This window comes from Girardinichthys multiradiatus, chromosome 24, assembly GCF_021462225.1.
Source record: "Girardinichthys multiradiatus isolate DD_20200921_A chromosome 24, DD_fGirMul_XY1, whole genome shotgun sequence".
NCBI lineage: Eukaryota > Metazoa > Chordata > Actinopteri > Cyprinodontiformes > Goodeidae > Girardinichthys > Girardinichthys multiradiatus.
The window spans coordinates 6376779-6400040 of NC_061816.1; the positions used below are offsets into that span (position 1 = coordinate 6376779).

Below are 23262 nucleotides of genomic sequence, written 5' to 3' on the forward strand. Positions count from 1 at the left end.
AAAGACAGAACAGTAAAGATATGTCTAAGGATTCCTTCATATTGGATGAAGACGCCACTAGCTCAGTTGGTCTTTGCAGGGTCCTGGCAAGGTCTTTAAGAACCTTATATAAATCCAAAGGGCTCATCACTAGACTTGGTACAACATGAAAGGTCCTGAGTATGCACAAAAAATCCAAGGCCAAGTTATGGTTTTGTTATTTATCAGTTCATGGTCAACTCGCTGACTGCAAGATGCAAATCGAGCTAATCATCAGCTCTCCACCACAGTGCTTGAGAGAAGAGAAAAGGTTGCCTCCAGACAGCCCTTCCAAACAAGACAAATTTGATCAGTCGTCCTCCCTCCAGCTGGGTTGTTTTCTCAACTTCGCTGATCATTGCACAATCTCATATTAGGGTTAATTTGCTAGGTGATTCACTCCTGAGAAGGTTGACAGCTGTTTTACACGGGCTTGCAAAGTCTTTATCATTTTGTCAGATTACAATCACAAAATGCAATGTCTTTCATGTGGATTTTATGTTGCAGACCAACACTAATCAGCACATACCAGCTGCGCATCTTTATATTTGCAAAATAGCTTAAGCTCAGTCAGACTGTATGTGAACATCAATTTAATGCACATTCTTGCTACAGATTCTCAGTTGGATTTAGATGTGGACTTTGGGATTGTGCCATTCTAACCCATAAATATGCATTGATCTAAACCATCCCATTGTAGCTCTGGTTGTTTGTTTGGGGTTGTTGACCTTCTTGAAGGTGAACCTCCTTCCTCTTTGCAGCATCTAACAGGTTTTCTTCCAGGGCTGTCCTGCATTTAGCATCATCCATCTTGTAATCAACTCAAACCAGCTGAAGGAAAGCATTCCCACAGCATGATAACTGCCGCCACCATGCTTCACCATGGGCATCATTAGTATATCTGCCACACAGAGTTTTCATGCAGGCCAAAAGGTTAAATTTTGCTCTAATTCAGGCAGAGAACCTTCTTCCACATTTTTGCTGTGACAAACTACAATTATTACACCTATTCTGCGGATCTCTGCAGCTCCTCCAGAATAACCTTGTTTTATAACCTAACCTTGCCTTAAACTTCTCCACAACTTTCTTCCTGACCTGCCTGTTGTGTTCCTTGGTCTTCGTGATACTGTTTGTTCTCTATTAAACCTCTGAGAACTTCACAGCTGCATCAATATTGGGATTAAATTAAACGCAGGTGGACTCCATTAATAACAATATAAAATGCAGATTGCACTGGATTTAATTTAAGGTTATTAGAGTGAAGAGGATTAACTACATTTGCATTCCAAGTTTTCAAACCGACCTCCATTCCTCAAAAGGTTACCAACTCTCTTAAATGTTTTCACGGCTATATGTCCAGAGTTGTATGCCCTAGAATGAAGACAGGGTGTACTTTCTTTGTAGACCTCCATGCAGTTCGTTAGCCATCTCTGGTAAAGCCCTCTTTAATTTCCTTTATTGTTATCACCATTACAAGGCATTCCCTTTTTCACAACTAATTTGTCCAGGATAAGAAAAAAAAACATCAGTCCAATCAGGAATGAGAGGCAAAAAAGGAGATTTAGGAGGAAAATCACTCCTGAAGCTGTTGGGTGTTGCAGGAGAAGAGAAGAAGGAGCAATCCAGAGGGCAGGCATAGATTTCCCTCTCAAGTAGTTCATTTATATCTTCAAAACTCTTTCAGAGACCAGAGTTACTGTGCCTTTGTTGTGCTTTAAAAAGCTTAGCTGGTCTCTGTGAAGGGAAGCAATGAGAGCACTTTAGAAAGAGCTACAAAGGCAGGGGACGGGCGGAGGAAGAAAGAAAAAGTGAATGGCACCACTGATAAAGTTGAGCAAATTAAGTCATTGACCTGAGGTGGAGATTAATAGCAAACAAGGTGCCCCAGCTTCAGAAGTAATGAATATTCTTCAAACGACGCGAAGGGGGGATGGAGGGGTAGGGGGGTGGCAGATAGAGCCGGTTTGATGCGAATGACATTGAAAGTTGTGGAGAACAGAAAAATTCTGTCATTTTTCATTTGTATGCAAATTTGCCAGTTACACAAATTAACCCCTGAACCCCGGTGTCAGTCCTCATCTCGGGTGGAAGCCGGCCTCCCGCCGGGGCCCCTCGTCCAGTACGTTCACCCACGCCTTCCCTCGAGGGTCAGCAGCGGCAGCAGACGAGGGGCACAGCTCCACCTCATTTGTTTACCGGCTATATTACCTCAAAGCTAATAAATCCCAAGACCCCAGAGAGTCACATGTTTATCTCAGCAACTCAGCTGATGTGTCCAACATGAGCCATGAAACACATGAGAAGAAGGACAACATTGGGCGTTCGTGGTTCTGTCACCAGACTGCTGAATAGAGCTACGCAACAGTTGACACAAGCTGTGTCTGTTGAGCACTTCCTGCTTCCTTTAGGAATCCATGATCCTGCTTTTGTTAATATGTCTTTTTCATAACTTCTGCATTTTCTGGATCTGGCACTCCATCACGCTGGAAAATTTACAGATCATCAACAAATTGTTCCTGAATTGCTAGAACAAGTTTCTCTTGGAGGACATTTTGATCCCACTTGTTATCCATGGTAGTGATCTTCTGCATAACTGGAAAGACGTCCACTTCAGATGAGAAGCAACCCCAAAAATGGGTTGTTTCACTGTTGGGAGCATATTGGACTCGTGATGGTTCTCAGCTCGTCTTCTCCAGATGTCCCAAACAACAAGGACCAGATGACTAGGAGGAGAAAATAACTGTGCACAGGTCTTCTGATGTCCATTACTGTACTTTCTGTAGAATTTGTCTGTTCCTGTTTTTCTTGGACAAAAGTATCTTCTTTGCTGCACTTGTAGTTCAATAGTCCTTACATCACTGTGTGAAGATGCTTCAACAGCCACCTGCTTAAGATATGCAAACTCTGCACTGGTGGCAATGGGATTCTGTATCACATGATTTCTGGGATCCAGTCTTGAGTCTTTCGAGTGCCAGTCTAATTCAAATCTTCAGATCGAGTCCAAGTCAAGTCTTGACTCCTTCAAGCATGACTCTTTAAGTCAAGTCTTGACTTTTTTAGCTTAAGGGTCTAAGTCAACCCTCAGGTTTTTTTGGGGTTTGACTCTAAATCAAGTCTTCAGTCTTGAAAATGGGAGTCCAAGTTAAGTGTAGGTCTTTAGAGCACTAGCCTAAATCAACTATGCAGCACCGTGCTCCTTGAGCTGTAAGTTTGCAGAACCTTCTGGTTGTCACGAGTCAAATTTTGTGTCACTACATTTAAATGGTGCCAAAGCAGTTATCGCCTAAAAATCTTACAATCATACTTTTCTTTTTGTTAGCCCTGTTAGAAACTGTTCTTAACTTGGTGATAGATGCACAAGAGCCACAAATGGAGAATATTGTGGTTGCTATAGTGGTTCCCACCTTTTCTGGACAATAGATGTGAGGAGGAACATCAAAACCGAAGAAATTAAAACAATCACTGTGCAAAAACTATGAGTTGAATGAAAACTATTCTTGAACCATAAGTTGCAGAAACGTCTAGTCTCCACACATTTTTGGTGTATACTGTTTATTATGTAAGAGACATGACTGGTTAAAGTACATTAATTTTCTTTAGAAAAAAAATTGTTGCGCTGAAATATGGTAGTGGATTAAAGGTATGGGCGTGTACAATTTACACTCTGGGCTGATCTGACAGAAAACCATGGTTCTTATGGGAGTGAGAGGCAAACTGGATGATAGTACAGCTAAATGCCTATGTTCTGATTCATAAATTGTACATGTGGCATCAAATCAGCCAGGGGAAAGTCTAGTTTTTCTAAACTGTTTAAACTGAATTTTCGTTCCACTGAAATGTATGGTTCCAAAGAGCTCCAACGAGTGTTGGGTTTCCTCAACAAAACTCAATTACTGTTGGTAAGTAAGTTGAAACACAATGATTAAAACCTTATTTCAAAATGGGGAGAAACTTCTGAAATTAAAGACCTAATTCACCTGCATTTTCTCGTTTTGCTACGTAACAGTAGATCACACTTGTTCACCGTTTATTGCAACCATGAAAATGTAAAGTTTAGTTTAAAGTTTAGTTTGGTTAAAAAAGTGATTGTCAGATCATTTTAGGGGTTCTCATTAGGCTAAAATGCAGCAGTTCTCTTTGCCTCGAGAATTGTGATACTAAAGCCTCCTAAAGTAAAGCTCTAACATCTGTGTGTTGCTTAAGTGCAGCTTGGTCTCCATCCCGGTGTGGTGTCAGGAAATAGGAGGCAGCCCTAAACAAATTCCACCATCTGCAGAGAGGAAGGTGGCAGCCGTGTGGTGATTGACCCCTTTAATTGATGCAGCTTTAATTATCATAATCGCCTGCCAGAGTTGCTGTTGTTCCCTTTTTTCCAGACCCCTCCCTCCCTCCTGTTTTTCCGTGGCGTTTCACATCCTGGCATCAACCAGTGCAGGTGTCCTACAGATGTTGGATTGCCTCCCCTCGGAGCTGTGCAATTTGTTAGCTGCTAGTCAGCTGTCACCTTTGGATTTCTGCAACGACAGGCTGGGAAATGTTGACCTAAACTGAGTGTTGATCCTACAGCAGATCACTGGAAAGCCTGCTTAATGACAAAATGAATTTCCCTGCTTTGGAAGCACAAATAGAAATGAGTTTCAAACATTTTTGACCAGCATTTATGCAAAGTTGACCATTTTCACTTTAAATCAAATACTCTTCAAATTTTTTTGGGTGGATGATCACTTTGAAACCTTAGCTCAAAAATCCCATGAGCAGTTTTAGTACTTGTATATATACAAAGCTTATCACTGTCATTGTGTGAATGTGTGTATGAATAGGTGAGTGACTGCAGTGTAAAGTGCTTTGGGGTCTTAAAGGACTTGAGAAAGCGCTTTACAAGTTCAGGCCATTTACCATTTATTTTGAAGCATGCCTTACCTGTGGGGTTCCCAGCGGCTCTATACTTGGGCCCTTTATATTTTAATTTACTTTTTTTATTTTTTATTTTCCGACCCTTTAATATTGAACAGTGTTTATTATCGATAATATGCTGATAATACTCAGTTTCATTTGTCCTTCAAGTCTGGTGATCTACACTAGATCAGTTATAACATTATGACCACTGAGAGGTAAAATGATCAACCCAGTTTATCTCTTAATCATGTCACCAGTTAGTTGGCGAAATCTATCAGGCAGCAGGGAAAAATGAAGTATTCCAAGTTGACATGTCAGAAGCAAGAAATTGAGCAAGCTAAAGGAACGTGGCAAGTTGGTGACAGGGTCAGGGGCAGCCAAGGCTCACTGATGCATGTGGTGAGCAAATGACTCAATGACAAAACCAGTAAAGAACACAGATTTGGGAGTAATTTGGTGCACCATCTGCAACAGCGTACTAACCAGACGTGAATCCACGAGAGCCCTAGGATCACTTCATACCAACTTGGATAACCAATGATTTAAATAATTTTATATACATAGCATTATGCTAGGAATTATAGTTCTAGGACTATAACTTGTATATTCTAGCAGCAGGAAGTTGCTAAGACTCATTTGGGTGTGATCAAGAGATATGATCTGTCATTGTGTAAAGGTCAACTCGTCCAACCAAAGTCACAAGCACAATGTAAATGGAGTGGAATATAGAATGTTTAGAAGGTAATATGCAATTAAAGAAAGTGGTACATGAAATTTGAGCATTTTTAGGATGCTTCGTCTCAATTCATCTGAAAATACCTAACTATCATAAGAAAGAAACTGGCACACAATGGTTTAATATATGGACATGAAAAGGCCTTTTTACAGAAATGAAATGGAAGTAGGTCAGGATGCAAAGGTAAAAACCGGGTACGAAACCAGGCTCCAAATAAGCAAAAAAAAAAAAAGTTCAACCAACTTGGAGCCTTATATCCACAACCTAGATCCTCTTAAACGGGCACCATCCCTGAGCGGTTATGTTACAGGCAGTTGTTGGAGCAACCGGGAGTTAGGGTCGCTAACTATTTGTCAGTCAGCGGAGTGGTGAACCAAGTAGGCGAAGTTTGCACACCATTTTGAACCAGAATGAGGTTTTTGATCTGCTTACACGAGTACATTGATGCCATGTGGTCTTACCATGAAAGTTCCTGAAAGTGGTTCATACCTCCTTTCCAACTATCTCTGTTTCATTTTAAACCAAGACCATCTTTTTTCTTTCTCTTCAAAAGACAATGGAAATTACTTAAGTAGAACAATGGTATAGAATTATTTCCACACAATGAAAAAAAAAAAAAATCTTACTTCAGTTTTTACTTACACTCATAGTTCGAAAATCACATTAGCCCTTTTAATTCTTATTTATTAATAAATAGAATAGTTGAGATCTCTGGTGTGCCTTTGAGGTTCCCATTACCTACTCATAATAGTGCTGGCCTGAGGAGTACCACAGGGATCTAAACTTGGGCCCTCTTTTCTATGAGCCTCCTTTTAACCTTTTAAAGTTGAACTCATCTCAGGCGAACATAATAACATTTTGGTAAAAATGTATTTTTACACAACATAAAAACATCAACATGTCATTTTTAATTTAAACTACCTTTAGAAGCCATCTAGCAGGCTGTTGTGTTAATGAAGACCTGCTAGAGAAAACTCTTATTACACTGCTGAGGCAATTTAAAAATCTTATTTAAGAATCCACAAAATTCCGAAGAAAATGTTTTTTTCTTGATTGTCTCCAATTTAAATATTTACACATTAATCCTTGCTCTGTGCATGTATAAATCTCTTAAAATCCAAAAACCATTTTAAACTCAGTATTAAAGACATTGTTACAGCAACTTCATCTAAATCCTCTGAACATAAAAGATGTTTAAATTGTCTTTATGGTAAAAGTTTCCCCAGAAACTCTGAGCGCCACAGGATGGTTCCAGGAACAGTGAGAAAAATGGGTTTAGACAAACAAACGCACACTGAGAGTCTCTGAGCGGCCACCAGTGGCTCTGCACTAAGTTTCCCTTCAAAGGATCCCCTCAGGATAGACTGTGAGTGAACATAATCCAAGGCTCCTTTGAAGTGCGCTCTCCAAATGTCTTTTGGCTCGGCTGCAACGAAGCAGCGTCTCACCCCTTTGGGTTATTGGAGAGCAGAAGCGCTCCTCGGACGGCTCCGAGGTGGAAAGGCAGCACCTGGTGGTCTTCCTCGCCACATTTCACACATTTAAAGTACGCTGGGTGCTGCTCCCGCCACTGCAGCCAAGAGGTATAAATGCCGCTCTGCTGTTCAGCCGGATAAAGCACAAGAACGTTTTGGAGTGGATTTTTAATAAATCCAGTGTGGCTTTGTCGCTCAGCGGAGTTTCACTTGTACACATTTATTTCTCTGCAGGCGGAGGGCAAGAGCTGGCCTAATCTCAGTGACAGAGTTAAAAGCTCACGAGAAAAGACAGAAATACAAGGTTTTGGAAGAGCCACATGAAATCATTAGATAACATGATCATCTGTCTTCTGACTGGGCTAAACTACCCAGAAGCAAGTGAATCATTGTCAGAGAGGAGCTCTAAACCAGCATCATTGTACAGAAAGAAATATGTTCATCATGAAATTGTGTTGAAATGTTGTTTTTAGAAAGTTTAAGCTCATTACACAAAACGTATCCAAACTTTAAACACATATAGAGCCGCGGTTTTGTTCCAGTAAACACAAAGAAAAAATTGATAATGAACCACACATTTCTACTACATGCACAGATTTGTGTGAAAACTGGGTTATATACAGGGGTTGGACAATGAAACTGAAACACCTGTCATTTAGTGTGGGAGGTTTCATGGCTAAATTGGACCAGCCTGGTAGCCAGTCTTCATTGATTGCACATTGCACCAGTAAAAGCAGAGTGTGAAGGTTCAATTAGCAGGGTAACAGCACAGTTTTGCTCAAAATATTGAAATGCACACAACATTATGGGTGACATACCAGAGTTCAAAAGAGGACAAATTGTTGGTGCACGTCTTGCTGGCGCATCTGTGACCAAGACAGCAAGTCTTTGTGATGTATCAAGAGCCACGGTATCCAGGGTAATGTCAGCATACCACCAAGAAGGACGAACCACATCCAACAGGATTAACTGTGGACGCAAGAGGAAGCTGTCTGAAAGGGATGTTCGGGTTCTAACCCGGATTGTATCCAAAAAACATAAAACCACGGCTGCCCAAATCACGGCAGAATTAAATGTGCACCTCAACTCTCCTGTTTCCACCAGAACTGTCCGTCGGGAGCTCCATAGGGTCAATATACACGGCCGGGCTGCTATAGCCAAACCTTTGGTCACTCATGCCAATGCCAATCGTCGGTTTCAATGGTGCAAGGAGCGCAAATCTTGGGCTGTGGACAATGTGAAACATGTATTGTTCTCTGATGAGTCCACCTTTACTGTTTTCCCCACATCCGGGAGAGTTACGGTGTGGAGAAGCCCCAAAGAAGCGTACCACCCAGACTGTTGCATGCCCAGAGTGAAGCATGGGGGTGGATCAGTGATGGTATGGGCTGCCATATCATGGCATTCCCTTGGCCCAATACTTGTGCTAGATGGGAGCATCACTGCCAAGGACTACCGAACCATTCTTGAGGACCATGTGCATCCAATGGTTCAAACATTGTATCTTGAAGGCGGTGCCGTGTATCAGGATGACAATGCACCAATACACACAGCAAGACTGGTGAAAGATTGGTTTGATGAACATGACAGTGAAGTTGAACATCTCCCATGGCCTGCACAGTCACCAGATCTAAATATTATTGAGCCACTTTGGGGTGTTTTGGAGGAGCGAGTCAGGAAACGTTTTCCTCCACCAGTATCACGTAGTGACCTAGCCACTATCCTGCAAGAAGAATGGCTTAAAATCCCTCTGACCACTGTGGAGGACTTGTATATGTCATTCACAAGACGAATTGACGCTGTATTGGCCGCAAAAGGAGGCCCTACACCATACTAATAAATTATTGGGGTCTAAAACCAGGTGTTTCAGTTTCATTGTCCAACCCCTGTAGCTATGTGAATAGATGTATAAATGAATGTAGCTTGCATTTTAAAGCTGTTTGGGTGTAAAGAATGGTGGGTTAAAGCTTTCAGGTTGACCACCACTCCCTCTGTGTGCGACTGCATTCAGACTGGATCTACTTTTATTGGTTGATGCTGCAGGACTGATACATTCACTGATATATAATTATATGGTAAAAGGTCCCTGCTACCTAACAGACTTCCGTTTTTCTTTTTTAAAATCAAACTTAAATGTTAAAGATCAAACAATTTAGATAATCTGAGTAAATACATAAAGCAGTTTTCAAATCATGATTTCATTTCTTAAAGACAGAACCTATCTGGTCCTCTGTGAAAACATAATTGCCCCACTTGTTAAATGACAAACTGTGGTTAAATTTCACTAGATGCTAGCAAACATGTTGGCAGGCCTAATGCAAAATAATAAACTGAAATAAATCTCTTTTTATGTTCAAGCTAGGGCTAACAGTGTAGCACAGCTAGCTGCTGAAAGAAGCTAGAAAAGTAGCTTTTTAAACCTACCTCAACTGTGGCATCTTACAATGCTAATACAAAATCAAATAGAAATAATTAATTGTTGGCTCAATTGCGCAAAAGTGGAAATTTACTGGTCAAATAATTTAAATGTTGTTTTGTTGAGATGTTGTAATTGTGAGGTGATGCACATAAAAGAGGAACAAAATTAAAACAGCTAAGTTTTACTTATTCTTGTTTGCATTCAAGGTAACATTAGCATTACAACACATCTCAGCCAAGTCTTATTTAAGGGATTAATTTATTTCAGCTCTGTTCTTTAACCTCTGTAAGCACATCTAGTAAAATTATCTACAGCCATATGCTTCATGAACACCAGAACTGAAACAAATTGCATGAATTATTTGCAACAATTTCTACATGCTTCCCTAAAAAGATTAATTGTAGCTTCAGTGAAATGCTTGTCCTCTTTTTGTAATTTTTTCCTCTTTTTCTTCAACTACAGGAAAATTCATTCCAGTTTTAAGGCAACATTTCACACAAAAACAGTTTCACAGCAATGCTGGTCATTGAGAATCCACTGCTGTTTGGACCCAAACTCTGGTTTGCTCAGTTCTGGCACAGTTCTAAGGGGATCTTCTTGTCAGATTTAAACAATGTAAATAAGATTTTTTTTTTTTTTTTATAGTGAGCTTTACCTTCAAGTCTGTAGAGTGGCTTTAATTCTATTTTAGAGGCTTTAACTAAAAGCAATCAAATGAAACAGGCTTGCAAGCCTGACAACTTATTGGAGTATTACTTTAAAATCATACAAATTTAAAAAGCACATTTTAAATGGAAAAATTGTATAATTGTTAAGTTCACTTCGAAAAAATCTGGTATTTTTTTCAGTGTTCAGGACATTAGGAGATCCATTTTGTTGTTTAAAACCTCTTATAAAGAGCATCTCAGTGTTTCAGCAGATTTTACAGACGTCAAACTAAACAGGACACCTTTGTAATGCATTAAAATCAGACTGACACAGTGGTCCTATTTAAGGACAAAAACACTCCTCATAAACAGTTAAAGCTCTTACGCAGTCAAGTCTGAGCTACGCTGTGTTTTTTACTGCAACTCTTATTAAAAATATAGGAGAGAAGCTGTTTGAGATGCTGAGTTTATGGACTCGTTAGTTGTTGGCGTCACAGTTTTATGACTGTGGTTTTCTTCCTTTCATCTTTTTTTTCAGAACCAAGATTGAATTTACCTTTAGCTGGAGACATTTCTTAATCATGTGTAGCAATGCGATTCTGGCCGGAGCCGTGATGCATCCGTCTATATCATGACCACTGAATTTATCACAGAGAAGAAAAGACTGATGCAGGTGGCAGAATATATGACTGAGGAAGTCGCTTCTATGTTTACAATTAGCAACACATTAAACCGGAAATTAAAGAGTACAATATTCGCACTTATTGTTTAATTTAACTATAAATAGGAGGCATAGGATGGACAACAAAACAAATACTTTGTCAGAGACTACAATATTATGATCCTCAAGGTCATAATATGTAGCCTCTGCTATTAGAACTTCATGTTGGCCAACATCAGCTGTCTCCATTCCTATCTAAACCTACCAGACCTACCAGACCTTGTTTTTTATTTTTAATTTCTATACTGATTTGTTTCCATAAACCCTCATCAAAGCCTTCTAGTTGTCGTCCTCTTCCCCTCACTTATTGCAATAACAGCTGGGTTGAATGGTGGACCCATGCACAGTGCTTATTTGGCCACTAAAACCAACCCAGGTTGTTTCACTCTGAGCAGCAACAACTACCATTAAATCTTTGTGATAGATGGCAATGAGTGTTTTGCATCACTGCGGAGGAATTGTGACCCACTCTGCTTTGCAGAATTGTTTAAATTCAGCCATTCAAGAATGAATGATGCCTTCAAGGTCATGCCGGATTTAAGTATAGACTTTGACTAGGCTACTCCAAAACCTTCATTTTGTCCTTGAGGCTATTCAGAGGTGGACCTACTGATTTGCTTTAGATCATTAGGGTCACCAAATAATGGCCTAACATTTTTTAATCAGGATTTTCTGGCAGAGCAAGTTGTGCAGGGTCCTGAAGCTGCAAAGCAGCCACAGACATTAACACTGCCACCACCTGCCACACACCTTCCGAAACGATCCATTTTTCTCTCATCAGTCCACAGAACATTTTCCCAAAGTTCTTGGGGATCATAAAGATGTTTTTCGGGTATTGTAAGACGGTCCTTTGCATTTTTTTAGGCAAAAATTGGTTTTGACCATGGAACTCTTCCACAGGGGCAATTTCTGTTCCAGTCTCTCTTTTTATGGATTCATGAACTCTGACCTTAACTAAGGCAAGTAAGGCCTGCAGAGTCCTAGATGTTGTTGTGGATTCTAGTATTCAGGCCTATGGGGTATGGCTAGTGAAATAGAACCTAAGATGTGGTTAATTGTTATGATTTGGGGTTGTTTGGTTTTTGGTTTCAGGTTTTTTCCTTATGTGTTTTTCACTGCTCAAGTTTTGAATCATGCTTCTGTTTATTATTTTCCTGTTTATGCTTTTGTTTCATGTTTTTCTAGTTATAGTTCTATTAGTTTGTTTCCTTGGATTTGTGTTCTGTTCAAGCCATGTTTTGCTCCTGCCACGTTGTGTTCTCTGTTAATTATCTTTATCCGGTTCACCTGCTCCAAACTAATCTGTCTCCTAGCTCCACCTGGTTTACACTCTACACATAAATACACACCTGTTCTGTCATTCGGCGCGGAAACCTTTCTCAAATCATGTCTTGCTTTTTGGACCATGCCATGCCAGTCTAGCCAGCCTGTTATTGTTTTGTTCCTGCATCTTCTTGTCAGAGAGTTTTTGTTACTTACCGTCATGCTGCCTACTAGTCTGCATTCTGGGGTCCTATATCAAGTAAGCCCTAACAGTTAATTACAGTTAAGTGATGATTGAACAGGAGGGCTAATATATTTTCACACTGACCAAATTTGGTTTTGATAACCTTTTTTCCCCTCAACAAAAAAAACCCCTTTAAAACCTGGTGTCTGTATTTCTATAGGTTAAATTTGTCTGACATTCAAATTTGTTTGATCATAAAACACATTTAAGTGCAATAGAAAAGTAAAAACAAAATATTTTCAAAGCGCTGCTGATATTGAATTAGAATGCCTCGAGATTGGAACCTTGTGGAATCCCACCTGTTTTTTTATTTGCTCATATTTAGTATTGCCAAACAGCCAGTAGCAAATGTTTTAAACAGTGTTTGAATCATCCAACTTATTTTTTGTTGTCTTTTTTTTCTTAAAGAAAAAGGTTTAGCGGATTTTTCAACCATCGGTTTTTCTAGACAACTGACTTACAGCTCTCAGAAAACTAAAATTTTTTGGGTTAGTAAAAATTATAGTGAAAATGCTTAAAAAACTGCATCTTTGTTTTCTTGACTCCCATATATTTTCTTCCTTTTTATGAGTCAATAAGCATGAAAGAGAAGAGGTGATTAAACATTTACTTTAACAATCATTTGCTTCAAATGTTATTTACTAATTAATAAAAAGGCTAATCTGATATCCATCCGTCTTAAATCACAATGACGTATTCCCAACCATTCACCCCCTCGCAACACATTTTCCAGAGGAAAAGAAAGCAGAAAGGAAGAGAAAGTCTGTGAGAGTGTGGTCGAGGCAGCAGGTGGAAGATTAGCAGAGTTTTTCTGCGAGTGATCCTCGCCGACTGGCCAATCTGTTCAGCCGTCGCCTCGAAATCACGCAGACGGTACAAGTAGTGACACCAACTGCTGCGACGGAGAGGGGGAAGAAAGCGAGCAGGAAGTTCGGTGGCTCGCTGCCCGTCCTGTGACCACTCCACACTTGGTCTTTGTCCAGCCATCTGGTTTTTTTCCTCCTCTTTAGTTTTCTGCACTTCCTCCTACAGTAAGTTCTTGGTGAGCAGCAGAGGTCACACATGAAAAAGACAGGTCTGAACTTCCACTCTACAGAAGATACTGCAGTGACAAAGCAGCACATATCCATGGCAACGCCATACATCAGCCGTCTTACGTACTTACAGTACAGCCTCGAGATGACAGCTTCTGTTGCCAAGCAAACTAGGGGGACTAATTTGCAACATGTCACTAAACTCAGCAAGAAAACAGCTTTCAGTGACTAAAACTCTTCTCTCAAGTTCCTTGTAAGGTTTTTTATACCAAAGTTAGTTTTTGTACCTCAAACTAGGGTTTTAGAAATGATGCAAACAAAATACGTTCTAAGTTAGTTCATTGACTAAACTCAAACATTTAGTGAGCCCTGATTCACTTTCTTAAACTAAAAAGGAACAATTCTTTACTGTTGCTTAACATCTTTTAACTTCTGCAAATTTCTTTAGCCAAATACACATATTTATATCTTCTCAACATCTACACAACATTTAAGGGTATACAACTAATGTCAATTGGTTGGTAAAAACAACAGTGTACTGGTTGACTGGCAACTATACTGAAAATGATCCATCCATCTGTCCATCGATCCATATATCCATCCATCCAGAGATCTCTAGAGTCATTAGTTTACCAGACCATCCACAACTGTACACACCAGTACATCTACCCACCTTGAGACCCACAAATCTATTAATAGATCCATCTATTAATTATCTATAAATCCAGCCATCCATCCACCCAAAACCTCTAGTTCCACCCATCCAGAGTTCCATCCACCCAGTTATCTATAGATCCATCCATTAAGAGATCCTTCTTCACAGGTAGAATAGAGTCCTACATCCTTAGGCCTCTCCCTCCTTTCTTCCCTCCCTCTGTCCTTACCTTCATACCTACTCTTTTAACCCACTGTTTTCTTTTTTTATCAATATTTCAGACACACAGTCCACAGGATTGTCAACACAGCAGCTACAGAAACTGTTTTCTCTTAATGACTGGTAGCGGTAACTGATTCTGAGATGGAAATGTTCTTTATGTCTGACAGGTCCGATGCTTCTCTGAAGCAAGACCAAATACGCAACAGAAACAATCAACAGAAACCTCTAAAACATGAGGTCGCTCATAGTTACCGTCACTTTTCACCGATGCTGAATTTTTTTCATGTTTCTTTTGTATGAAATGACATTTTGCCGATTCTTCTGTTACTTCCTTTCTTTATACAACGTACAGTGCAGCAGCTTCCAATGTGCAACCCTGTGGGTTATTGGAAACATTCTGATGCCTCTCTGTGACCAGTTTTTCCATTTTGTGTTACCATGTAAAACTCATCTGCGCACCAACACAAGCAAAGGTAAAGCTTTATGTCTAATCTCAGTTATTGTGACTCAATTAGCAATTTGTATCACATTAAATAAAGATACAGCCTAACACCATCCATATAGAAGACAGATAAATGACCCAGCAGAGATTAAACTATAAGGCAACCAACATAAATGTGTTTCCACGTCAGCCCTCTGGGTTTCCACACCCAGTATCGTTTCCTGCATCGCTTTGGAGTTGAACTCGTTTCAAGTGGCTGCCTCTTTTCTCTCCAATATTGTACTAATGCATTTAATTTAATGTTCGCAGACTCCGTAATTGGTATAATATTGCTCTGTAATACTTTGAAGGAAACCTTAGCGTTAGGCACTAAATTGAAATTTTTAAAGTGAATGGTGAAAACGACTGAGGGGGCAAAAGAAACCCCATTAAATGTAATTTGTTCTGCATGGCTGTGGGGGTAATGGGAACCGAGACGCTCCTTTATGAAGTGGAATAGGTGGAGAGGTGGCTCCGGATTTGCTCGCAGAGACTGTCAACACGCAGTTATTGGAGGTATTCAGAAAGGTGTAAGCTGTCGGCAGCCACAAAGGGAGCTTTAAACAGCGACAGGAGGGCTGCTGAACACACATGCAAACATGACTGGTTTTATCCCTTAGGAACATGTATGTATCCAAGTAGAGGATGCAGGAAAACCAGCAGGTTGGAGCAAAGTGAAGGTGGATGTTCTGGCAGCTATAATATGCAGAGGTTAAAATCTGTAAAACTTTAAGGCAAAATGCTTCATTACTTCTTTCCTTATAATGTGAAACCCTGTCACATTATTTATTAAAGTAAAAGATTATTCTCATTTTAATTATAGAGTGCCTCAAAGCAAAACTTGTTTTCTGAATATTTAGAAATATCTAAACAGATCTAAGGTTGGTACGCTAATGCATTAACCCATTATAATGTACAGTGATGTGCAACAGTATGTGTTATGTTTTGGTTTTGAATGGACTCAAATCCAGGTAGACCCTGAGACAGAGCGATAAACATGAGATGTCTTTAATAAATAGACAGGACTTACAAAGCGGTCAGGAGGAAAAAACAGGACATGAAAAACTACCGAAGGCAGAACTGACAGGGAATCACGAGCACACACAAGCAGAATGGAGAGAACAGAGGCAATGGAACAAACCAGCAACTAACAATGATCAACAAAGAGCTTAAATGAGGGATGGAACAGGTTCAAGATTCAGAAACAATTAGGCGCAGCTCAGGGTTCAGGCAGACAACTGGGAAGTCGTCCCAGACGAAGACCTGGAAGACGGCAGGGGCTCCTTGTCTGAAGGTGGACGATGGAGGTCGAACACGGGGTATGGAGAACCCATGGAGAACCTTGTCTAGAGGTTGAACACAGAGCTTGGAGATTCCATGGAGAACCTTGTCTGGGGGTCGACCAGGGGACTGGGACCACCAACAGAGAGTCCCATCAGGTGGCCGGCTGGATGATGTGGATGACCCTTAGACTGGAGACTGGGAGAACTCAAGCAGGAGCTTTGGAGCCTGGAACCTGGGATGGAGCTCTGGATGTAACTGAAGGGGTTTGCCACTTGTGTAGACATATAGTGCCAGACTCAAACACCACAAACTTGCATAAGCGTTTATGCGTTCACCATTCGGCTGAGACAATGCTTTCACTAGGTGCTGCGGCTCCATCAACAAGATCTGGAAAAGCTTTTCACCGGTAGAAAATTCAAAGTGCTTTTACCTAAACAGTTAAAAAGGAAAAGGACAGCCCCAGATGTGGACACTGCACCTTTGCTGTATCTTATATCCCTCAAAGGAAATTATGTCGTTTACACCATGGAAAAGGAGTCATTTGCTGAGTTGCTGAAAACGTTCGACAAGAATTAACATTTTTCAAAAATAGCAATGCCAGATTTGTACATCAAAGTCTGCATGGATATTAGCAAGGAGCTACATGCAGCTAACTTTTTTGAGCTGACAACAGACATGGTCATCTTCTAAGATGGTGCCTAACATCAGTGTCAAGGCTCACTTTGTCAATGAAAACTGGGAGTTTACCCCAAAATGTCTTGAAACCATGTATGCTCCCAATGACCACACAGCTTTGGTGCTTGCTGAGAAGCTTCAAGAGTGCACCTTGGAGTGGGGGATCCTGGAGGAGAAATTAAGTTGCGTCACACCAGACAATGCAGCCAATATTGTAAGCGCTATTAGCACTCTTGACTGGCCGAGGCAGCATTCAATGATCACAGTAATGTCGTAAATAATTTGAAGCACTGCTTTCATGCACCAGCATAGTCATCAGAAATAAGTTACAAAGTTAATCTATTGTTTTTGTGTTTGCTTAAAGGACTGTCCAACCCATTGGGGAATCTAACAAAAAAATGGTGCAGCACCTTCTTGTACAGGCCCCAGCCATTAAAAGGGCTTTTGCTGTGGACAAGAGTCGATGTTCTGTTCCCAAATTGACTTGGCAGGACATCAGTATCTTGGAGGCCATGAACGCAGCACTTAGGCCCTGTTGCTGATTTTGCTGACATTTTATCCGTGGAAAATTGTGTGACTGTTTCTTCCTACAGCTTTATCCAAAGTAGACTTAGGCTGAGAGGATGGAATTTTGGAAAAGTTCCAGTAACTCGACAATGTATGTTTAAGTGAAAGATAAGGAAGGAGAAGAAACTCTACAGCCACCAAAGAAGAAGCCTCATTCTTTGGACAGTCTTTTGAGGGGGCGGAGGCCACCAACATGCCGCATACTGAAGGAGAGGGCGCATATGTGTTTTCAGGGAATATTGTTAACCGCTGCTAAAACTCCATAAGGTAAACATGGTTGTTTTATTATCAAAGAGTTTATAAGCTTTATAAATCATCATCATTACAGATAAAGCAATGATGATGATGAATCCGGGTAGGCGCTGCTGTGGGTGAGGACAAGGACTAGGGAAGCCTGGGCTTTCAGTCTCCGGGTCACCACAGAACGGGCTCTAGATATCTGCTTCAGACCGCTGGAAGTTCCTGGAGAGGTTGCAGAGGGCAATAAGAGTACAAAGTACTATAAGAAGCTCAGAGAGACAAGACAATTGAAGTGCAAGAGAACCAAGAGTGGAAACTAAAATTAGGAGATCAAGGAAGGAGAAAAAGGAAGTGTTAGTAGGACAATTAGGTGGGAATAAGGAAACAGAAAAGGGGGAAAATGACAAAGAAAGCAAGTCAAAACTGTGAATTGAACTAAGAAATTTGAGGATGGGTTAAAATGATCCAAAAAACAAACCAAAAAAAAAACAACAACAATGAGACAATAACGAGAAGAAAAAGGTGAAGATAAAGAAAAGTTGCACAGATAAACAAATGAAGATGAAGTGAAGGAAGGTAAAAATGTGATACAAAGGGGAAGAGGAGGACAAAAAGGGAGGGGAGGAAAAGTGATGGAGGAATAATAAGTGGAGGGAGAAGGTGAAGAGGCAGGAGAGGAGGAGGAAGGCGAGGGGGGATCCCGGCGGAGCGCCCGAGATCAAACACAGACTCTAAGTCAAACTCCACTGAGAGATCTTAAACCTCCTTTGTAATTGGAATTTTAAAAGTTAATACAAAGACGCTCCTTCAGTAAGATGTCTTCAGCAGATAGAAGAAGAAAAAAAACAAGAATGACTTTCTTTTTGTCCCTCCAGTGATGTTTAAAGCAATCGCTTTCCTTTAAGCAGGAAAATTAAAGGACACTTTCTACAGCCGAGAACTGAAGACAGAGTCAGGAAAGCTGAAGACAGACGGGATGTTTGGAGTTTACAAGCGACAGAAGTTGGTTTCACTCTGGTACATAAACTTAGTGGCTTAAATAAAGCAAATATGAGCGGTAATCATCAGTATGGAAGGCGAGAGCTGCCAAAAACACACAATGAAGAGGAAGAAAAAAGAATTCACAATTCATGAGTTTCTCGGTAAAACATTTAGGCCCTTCAGCCTATAGAAAGCCAATAACATCTTATCTATAATTACCTGACAATATTTTCTCTGTTTCTATTTTACAGGCAAACAAGGATTAATTGAAACGTGCATCTTTGCAAGCTTGTTGCAAATAAATGATAAAAGGTCCAAATGTTCACAGTTACTACCAACCTTTGGCTCCAAAATAAAAGTCAAAAATTAAAAAATTACATTCAAAAGCTGTTGTCCATGGACCTTAGTCACATGAGGTATTTTATTCTGTATTTGAGGTTACAGACTACATAGATTCATGCAAATCATTCAATTTATGGTGCTGCAGGTTATAGAATGTCTTAACTTCTTGTCAGTGATCATGATTGGATGCAGCTGGTGATTTGGAGCATAAAATTGATTTATTTGACCAGACTTCTTGAACTGACCAATACTTAGAGCAATGGGAACATCCAAGGAACTCAGTGAATATCCCTTTTGGACTCATTCCATCATTTCAAACATCGGTGTCCAGGTACAGCTTATTCAGATGCTTCCAACCTTTCCCAAGGTCTACAGAAAGACCCAACAACTACTGGAAATAAATGTGTTTAGACAAGTCAAGGTGATTGTGTCAAACCCATGAACACAAACGGTCAAGCAAAGTAGTGGCAGTATTAAAACGTGCGTGAATTTCTGTGAAATTTCACTGAAAATTAAAAGATTTTGTTTCTCTAAATGTTTGTTCCAGAATGTGGGAGTCAAACTCTACACCTCATAAAACCCCTGCAATGAGTCAATGAGTCAGGATTTACAATCATTTCACCTTCAAAGCCCCAAAACCAGTAGAAGCCTGATGCCTCTGGTTAGTTTATGGAAACTATGTATTCATAAGATAAACGTCATGCTGTTTGCTAACAAAAGGTTTCAAAAACCTAACTCTATGCGTTACATTAACGCTCAGCTTGGACTCCTGCTTTACTTGCACAATGATCACCTGCACTGTTGTATTGCTCTTGCATCTTATACTGCTCTACATTTACTCTCACTCACTTAAAACTGTGCACATATATTTATATTATATTGTAGATATGTTTATACTGTTTAATTTGTACTGTATTGCACCGACTACGCCAAAACAAATTCCTTGTATGTCCAAAAACGTACTTGGCAATAAAGCTTTTCTGATTCTGATTCTGATTCTGAAAACACAATGACAGGTACACGAACAGAGTCCACTGAAACAAATACGTTGACATGGGAATTAATAAGAAACTTTCATTTAAGTCACATATTAAACATGTTTAGGTGATTTTCTTATGTGGGAATTCAATCCGAAATTACTGTTTTAATTATTTGTATTGTTATTTTTCAAAAAGGTCTCTTGCAAATTAGATATTGGATCTCAAAAAGACAACTTAGATAAATAAAATGTTAAATAAATATATTCAAAAGATGCTCAATTTATTTTACTTTAGATTTTATTACCTCAAAATGTAACATTTTTATTGTTTGTCTTTTCTTACTTTATTTTCCAAAACAATAATCTAAACAGATTTTCAGTGTGACACAACTCTATTTCAGAATAATGACCTCAAACTTTTATTTCTATTGTTTTAAGAAGTCTTTTGAAGATCTCTTCTTAAAGTCTGATTCTTTATGGTGTACCTCAGGGCTCTGTTTCAGGGCTCCTGGTATTCTGGTCTTAAACTTCCCTCTTCCACAGATGTTTATTGCTTTAACATTTTCTTTTGACTCTGATATATTACTTGAAGAAGCTATAAAATGTCACTTATGTAATTTTTTTCCAATACAAATTACCTTTATTGATACTTTAACTTGATAAAAAAAAGCTTATTTTTATTGCTCATTTAGTCTTTTTAGACATATTTGACCAAAACCCTTTAATAAGAATTTAAATCTATGTAAAGTTGAAGGTTAAGTTACAACATTGTTTTGAAAATGTTAATCCATTCAGAAAAGTTAAATTTTATTTTGTTTTCTTCCTTTTCCTGGCTCCACAGACTGTTTGTTGAGTAAAACATGAATATTTATTGTTCACAAAAAAATATTTAGTTGTTATATTTGTACTTTTCACATGACCATCTGCGACATCTGCATTATGGGCCAAGAACAAAGGAAATTTAGCTACTAAATAATGTCACTAGTCAAAGTGCAAGTAGAGACTGAACCTCCGCAGAATATAAACGCTTCTGTTTGGAAACATTTTGTTCATGATTTTTGGAGGACAGCGGGATGGTGTGCAGCAGTGAGAGCTGCAGAGTTTTTATTTTTCTCGGCGGAGGAACAGATGGGAGAACCTCGCCAGGGGAGGATGAATTCCGGTCAAAAAGAAGGTGACAGCAGAGCGTGACCGCCAACATGTCCGCCACATACTTCTCCTCACCAGCTCCCCTTGTTTCAGCGCCGCTCCCCTTTTATCCACTTTCTGCCCGACCGTTTGAGCAGTCTGGTGTTTACCAGCGTCTAAATTCATCCACCATTTTCAGCTTCAGGATTTGGAAGAAGAAACAAACTTTTGAGTATATTTGACTGGAATTCTTGGCTTAGTGTATTTCCTATATTTGTTGGGCCTTTTATGAGTGCTTGCAGTTCACCGGATGATTTTTTTCCCTCGATAATTTTTTTTTCTTCATTCCTGATGAAGTTGGCCACTTCCCAAATGTCTGCAAGGCATCTTTTCCTTTTTTTATTTAGCCAGTTCTTTTGGCAGAAAATGTGCAAAATCAGCCGTAAACTCTCGACGATTGAGACCCGAGAAGTGACTTCTTCACCCACAGAAAGGCACAAAAGATGAGAATTTAAAAAATTTTAGAGCTGGAGATTGGGCTGTGATTAATGGCTTTATGCTGCCTTTCTAAAAGGAACGGCAGGTAAACAGAGTGATAGATTAGATCGTCTGTCTGGAAGAGAAGAAAAGACAAATTGTCTGCCTGTTAAGTGGGTGTTGCATGAAACAAAGCGCCGACTCGGGACGTGTTTGAAGGCTTTTCATGTCCTGGCGACAGGTGAAGTCTTCATAACAAGCCTGCGTCAATCACTTTGTGATGCCTCTTGTTGAGTTATTCAGTCTCGCATCTTTTTGTTTCTTCAAGAACAGAAGGTGAAAATATTTGTGGAGAGAACAACAATCTGCAGGTGCATCCCAGTAGGTTAGAATAACATGAAAAGAGTTCATTATTTCAGTAATTCTGTTTAAAACTTAAAGCAGACTCATTACAGGAGTTTCTTTATGTTAATTGGGATGATTATGGATCGCAGCAAATGAAAACCCAAAATACAGTTTTGCCAAAGAGCATGATTCACTTCCTGCCATTCGACAGCATCAGGTCTCATTGGCTGGTTTTCCAACTTGCCCCACCTCTAACACAACTGAAACTAGATCTGATTGGCTGTGATCTCCCTCTAATGTTTTGTCTGATCACAGTTATAGTATTCGTTGTTCGAATTAAGCTTCAGTTTACATTCGGAAAACACCTTAAACTATAATGTTGCTGTCGGCCTCATTTGAGGGACGGTTCAGGTCAAACATGGAGGATCAAAAGCTGGGTCAGAACCTCAGCCGTCTCCCAGCATCTACCCGTCATACAACACGCCTGCTTTCAGTCGCTGCGTGTCCTACAGTCTGACACAAGAGGACACAAAAGCCTCCCAGGGCTGCGTTTCACATGTGAATACCCAGCATGCATTAGGTGGCTGTGGGTAGGTGAGCCTGGGGCTAAATCATTGCTCCACGCTCGACTGTGTAGGAGGACCGTTTTTACCCGGCGCCCAGGGGCCCAGATAACCTCCGCTCAGGCAGAGCAGAACCAGAAACCCTGTCCAACACAGACGAACGCATGGCTGTTTGTGCAGACAGAAAAACATGAAAATGAATTATTTTAGTCATAAGATACAAAGAGCTGTATGTTGACAATCTGTTGGGAGACGGCTTTGTGCATATTTAATCCTCAGATAATGATTTATTCACACATAGTTTCTGTAGCTTTATTGATTGTGTTTTAGCTGTAATTTTCATTAATATTTTACAATTTTCTCTTCTGTGAAAGAAAAACTCGACCTGTAAGGATTTGAGATTTGATCTTCAAACTTAAATGATGAATAATTATTATTTGTTGTGAAATAACTTAATGCCATGACTGGTTAGCAATCCTTTATTTTTATTTTTGTAAAACTTTGGTTGTGTCGATGCAAATGGCATAAAAACTGACCAGGTTGTGTATTTTATTTCTCCCTTCTTTTGCTTTTCAGACTAAAACGGTTCAATCTGTGTCCCTTCTGCAGTTTTTTCTCCCGGTGAAAACTGATTTGTAACTGCAGTAAAATTGAAATTGTATTTTTGTTTATTTTTTACATCCAATGCGGTAAAGCCACCAGTTTGCATACCGAAAGGGGGAAGAAAAAAACTTTTTACTGACTTTCTTTGAAAAAGAAATAGACCTTGCTGCGTATTTATGTTCTCAGAAAAACACCCCCAAAATTAGTGGGCATTTTTTTTTTTTTTTTTTTCAAAAACAGCAAAGAGAACAAGTTTGTCTTTTTCAA

The 23262-nt window shown here is 39.7% G+C and overlaps 1 long non-coding RNA gene across 1 annotated transcript in view; it reads right to left on the reverse strand.

The window, feature by feature from the left end:
* The window catches only part of LOC124861549, a 263240-nt gene that overhangs the window by 216877 nt on the left and 23101 nt on the right, over positions 1-23262 (reverse strand). The window lies entirely within an intron of this gene.